This window comes from Sinocyclocheilus anshuiensis, unplaced genomic scaffold, assembly GCF_001515605.1.
Source record: "Sinocyclocheilus anshuiensis isolate Anshui unplaced genomic scaffold, SAMN03320099.WGS_v1.1 scaffold175, whole genome shotgun sequence".
NCBI classification, from domain to species: domain Eukaryota; kingdom Metazoa; phylum Chordata; class Actinopteri; order Cypriniformes; family Cyprinidae; genus Sinocyclocheilus; species Sinocyclocheilus anshuiensis.
Genome location: NW_015548208.1, coordinates 10114 through 15658, shown reverse-complemented (window position 1 = coordinate 15658; position 5545 = coordinate 10114). Strand labels below are relative to the sequence as shown.

At 32.8% G+C, this 5545-nt stretch overlaps 1 long non-coding RNA gene across 2 annotated transcripts; it reads right to left on the bottom strand.

Annotated features, from left to right (window-relative positions):
- Window positions 1–728: 728 nt before the first annotated feature.
- On the bottom strand, window positions 729–2560 carry LOC107653663 (uncharacterized). Of its 2 annotated transcripts, none has more exons than XR_001630251.1 (4): window positions 2486–2560; window positions 1192–1305; window positions 1043–1091; window positions 729–750 (listed from the first exon to the last, which is right to left on the bottom strand). It is a non-coding gene; the product is annotated as an uncharacterized LOC107653663 (long non-coding RNA). The 2 variants fall into 2 exon arrangements; XR_001630252.1 differs by lacking the exon at window positions 2486–2560 and adding an exon at window positions 2344–2361.
- Window positions 2561–5545: the final 2985 nt, after the last annotated feature.

Genomic DNA, 5545 nt, shown 5'->3' with positions numbered 1-5545 from the left:
TCCAATTAGGACACCAATGCCCTGTGGGTCATCGTCAGGCAGCACTCCCTCCTTCAGTATGACATACACTCCCATCACAGTTTGCTCCATGGTACTTTATGACTCAATGTCTGAATCCTGTGGGACGAAATACATGAAAGACCATAAACAAAAATGAGCTCAAATACTTATTACAAGAATTGCACACTTATACACTCACTGGCCACTTTATAAGGTACATCTGTAAAGTAAACTTCAATTCAATACAGGAGCTCTGCTGTGAATTCTACATTTACAAGGTTATAATTTCTCAGTTTTTAAGTTGAAACTGTCAGAAAGGTGATAATTCTATATGTTTATTACTGAGGTCAGCACCCAGCTGGAGTGTTATTGCAGTGCATTATATTATAAGATTGTTATAATTTTATTTGGCCACCATATTTAAAATGAATGAGGTGGCTAAAACATTAGAACCATCTTAGAATATAATGCACTGCAATAAAACAAAAGCATGCATGTACAGTTTTCTGATGCCATTTATTTATTTATTTTTTGTGGCATGCCTCTTCTGCCTTTCAGATCAATTTAAATCTTTAGTATGGGTTTACACAGTTTTGTAAATTAGGCCCCAAGAGAGCTCAACCAATATGAATAAAAAATTAATTGGTTTAGTGCGTCAACCAATTCACATAAGTACTTTGTCATTGTGTACCATCAGTTAAGAGACCTGCGCGGGACGGATTTTTCAGTCCGCAAGAACTCCCTATCAATCTGAAAAACATTGACAATGCATTTATTAACTCTCATCATAACAGAAGGATGAAAATTAAAAAAAGCCGTTTTAACATTTTTTTCTATCAGCAATGAGAGAGTTAAGACGACATGATGTACACAGCCATCTAAATATGGTCTACTCTGTTTTTTGATTAAAAGTATAAGAGCTGACGTGAGTTTTAAGTCCTGCTCATGTCTTAAATGTGCATGGACAATTTAAATATACACAAACATAATGATTGCCGCTTCCAAAACAAGTTTTAGTTTATAATGCTTAAGTAATTTTTACCTACAACTCTCCTTTGCAACACACTGCCTGCACTGCCACATACACGTCACTGAAAGAGAAAGAACGAGAAAGAAAAGGAAAGTTCAGTAATCAAGGATAGTTAGTTATACATTACTTACTGTATGTGAGTGTTAAGAAAAACTACTTACCATGAAATAAAGGTGAGGTTCACAGCAGAAGAGCATGGGGACAGCTTTACATTGTGATGTAGCCTTTTTCTTTTCTTTTCTTTTTTTTTGTACGGAAAAAAAGGAAAATTTCCGCTGTGAAAAATAAATGTATAAAAGTTAACCTGCAAAACTGCAACAAATTTACTCTAATGTGTATGCTAAGGCCAGAAAACAGAAAAACACAACAAGCAGTATTCTCCTCATTTCAAAGACTGACTTTAAAAACTGGGCCAAAGAAAATCACCACTACTGGCTGCTGTTACTAAATATCAAGAGTTTTACTTATATTTATAACTATAATCCCTGAATAAAACCATGCATACCTATTCAATCATAACTTTAACTGCAATTTGTAAGGACATTTCAAATATATGGTCGACTGCATCATAGATTTTACTTGACAATTTATGCATACTGTATTCAATAAGCTGGGTAGCATTATGTGGCATTTTGAAACTATGTTTGAAAAGGTTATAGAACGTTTAAAGTAATATTTTGCTGATATACACATACGAAGGGCCATGCCAACGTTAGTTAATTTGGCTAATAACAACAACAGTCCATCTGTTGGCACACTAAACAAAACATAAAAAAAAAAAAGAAAGTAATCCCTGAATAAAACCATGCATACCTATTCAATCATAACTTTAACTGCAATTTGTAAGGACATTTAAAATATATGGTCGACTGCATCATAGATTTTACTTGACAATTTTTGCATACTGTATTCAATAAGCTGGGTAGCATTATGTGGCATTTTGAAACTATGTTTGAAAAGGTTATAGAACGTTTAAAGTAATATTTTGCTGATATACACATACGAAGGGCCATGCCAACGTTAGTTAATTTGGCTAATAACAACAACAGTCCATCTGTTGGCACACTAAACAAAACATAAAAAAAAAAGCCCTATAAAGGTTAGCTAGACTGAAAAGAGCGATGAGAAGTGCAAATTGCTTTATCGACTCTGCATTCACTTTATCTCCCGTTTTCCCATCCCATTGTTGGGGTAATGTAGAGTTCAGGTTTAACGTAGGTTATGTAGTTAATAGTTAGGCATAGCTAGCATTGAATTGTGACAGAAATGCACCTATTGTAGCGGATATATTAACGTTAAGGTGAAACTCTTACCGACAAAGACACGGAATTGAACCCAACACGTGCTTCAAGTCTGGGAAAATAAGTCTAGAAACATCGCCACAGTGTCTAATAACTAATATTTCATCTATAATCAACGGTACTAATTACAAACAGGTACATAACAAGTACTTACCCTCAATATCAAGGATGAAGAACGATTAGACGCAGCAGTTCAAACCGCTCACAAAACTCCATTGCGTGACGTGTTCCCGAACTTCCCGCCGCAGTGCTGAGCATGCGCAGTGACTCACCAAAGAGAGTTGTTGATATGAAGCGCCTCAGTCTCATTGAATCAACAAGTGCTGATCTAATTCATTTGATTATTTCTTACTTTAATTACAAATAACAAGAATGAATCATTTAACAGAAATAAACTCGTTATATTCATATTAATGAGACATTTGTATTTTGAACATGAAGTTTACATTGTCAACTGGGGAATGTGATTTTCATGAAAATAGAATAAATTAATTAAATAAATAAATAAATAAAATAAAATTGAAAAAAGAAAATACTTTCCTAGTAAGATGAAATATTTTATTTGCATTTTGTATTGTAATATTTTATATTTTTTGCCCAAAAATTATGCCTATGAATTGCATTTGCATTTCTTTCAAATTTTACAATTTCTATTAGAAGAGCAATAAGGTTGACCTTATTATTAATAAGACATAATTAGTAATAATTGCAAGCTGTTTAGTGTTGAGCTGGATTATAAGATTATTTCCTTCAACAAGAGCAAAATCCGCCTTTAAAACACACAGTCTCTATTACAGAACTAATTACTTTCTGATTTTAGTGTAATTTGGGTATTGTGTAATGTACCTTGTACATTCAAAAAGTGTTTTTTATCATGAAAACCAGGCTGTTTCTGTAGTGTTCCTCCGGCAGTTATTCCTACAAGCCTGACAGCGCACCATCATGAATTTTTCAAGATTTCCCCTCACAGAAACCAAAACAAGATATTACAAAAAATAGTGAAATGTTAATCTCTATTTGTCTAGAGGGTTCAACGTTTGTAAGACCTGTTTGTTGTAACCCGTGTTGAGGCTCAATGCAGGAACACTGTGATAAAAACATGACTGCTGCTAATTAAAATGAACGAGAGCAGAGCAGATGGCTTCTTCACAGCTGGAAACAGCTCAGTGACTTTGGGTGTCTGGAGAACCATATAGTGACATTAACTTGTTCCTTTCAATATCCCTTATATCTTATGGACTGTTTTGGCTGAAGTTCATGTCTTTATTTTTGATGATGGTCTTAGAAGCAGATATATCACCTTTGTTGAATATTTCCCTGTTCAGATTAACATTTAAATTTTCAGTGGAGTTCATTTCAATTCAAACAAACTCAAAGCATTATTATATTTTATATTTTATATTTACTATTTTTTATTTATTTATTCACATTTAATTTAGGTGTTCAGCTATGGGACCATTTTTTAAATGAAACTAGTTCCGATCCGGTTATAAATGGAATATAACATCTATAATGCCACATTTTTATTTATTGATTTTTTTTTTATCTCCATCTATCTCTAGACATTTTGAAATGTTTTGCATTTTAAAGTGTTCTTCTGCTATCTTTCTTTAACATAAATGTCACATGGTTTGATATTTTATTATCTAAAGCAGTGACATTCAGACATTGTAAGTGTGAGTTAAGCATCAATTTTATAGTACGTCACATATAATGTATATGGTATGTCTTCAAATATCCTTTTATGTTCGAGTAAATCATGGTACAAGCATACAAGCCTCCAATTTTAGATCCGTTAAAGGTCATGATACCTTAATGCACGCTTGCATGACATTCAGCGCTCAGATTGAATATAACACACAGTCAAAGAGAGCATGTCTGTAAATCATTAACACAAAGCATTTTATCCAAAGCTTTCATTAATAAATGTATGTCTTCATAATTAATGTGACTGAATGGGATTTTAATTAGGAAAGCCAAGACAAAACACATATAGATTTCTGGCGTCATTCTGGACTCATTTGAAACTTCAGAGGCCTGCGGGTGTATTTCCATGTTTAATTGATGGCCGTTCAGGATTTGTAAATGGATATTCTGTTCCTTTAGGTAAATATTGTAATAGTGTATAGTCTGGAAACATTCTTAGGCATTGCTGGAAACTGCTAGTATTCAATTACGATGTACTGTAGTGATCAAATTATGTCAGTGCTGGTCTGTGTTTTTTTTTTTTCTTATTTATTAATTGATTGATTGATTGATTGATTGATTGATTGATTGATTAATGGATCTTGTTAATAAAGGTTAAGTGTGTAATGTCTGTGTAAACCCAAACTGTGAAAGAAAAAATAAATTCTTAGCAAATATATCTTTTTTTAAATTCTAAAAAATTGCAACATAAATTTACAGCATAATATATTGAGACTTGGTTTTATAGATTGTATCTAAAACTTAAAATAAAAAAAAACTTTTGTGAACTGGTTAAAAAATAATAACAAAATAAGAAATGACAACAACAACAACAACTAATTATTATTATTATTATTATTATTATTATTATTATATACACTACAGTTTGGGGTTGGTGACTTATGTTTTTGAAATATGCCTTTTATACTCACCAAGGCTGCATTTATTTGATTAAAAATACAGAAAACCAAATTAAACCCTGCGGCCCGTGACGATACATTGATGTGTAAAAACACGAAATGATCGGTCTGTGCAAGAAACTAAACTAAAAGTATTTATATAATTTTTAACCTCTGATTCACGCAATGTCCTAACTGTCCTGAGCGTGTCCTGAGCATAGACTGTATAAAAACATGGACGTAGTGTCTATGGGACTGACTCCCTTTTGGAGCCAGCCTCTAGCGGCCAGTCAAGAAGAAGAAGAAGACACGTCACGTGCCGGCTGTCGAGGATGCGCTCAGGACAGTTCGGACAGTTCAGACATATCTTCGTTTGTGTTCTACTGAAGAAACAAAATCACCTACATCTTTCATTTTTGGGTGAACTATCCCTTTAATATTGTAAAGTAATATAACAGTTTACAACAACTGTTTTATATTTGAATATATTTAAAAATATAATTTATTCCTGTGATTAAAGCTGAATTTTCAGCATCATTACTCCAGTCTTCAGTGTAATGTGATCCTTCAGAAATCATTGCTGCATTTTTCTTAAAAAACATTTTAAGAAACATTTTGTTCATAATTCT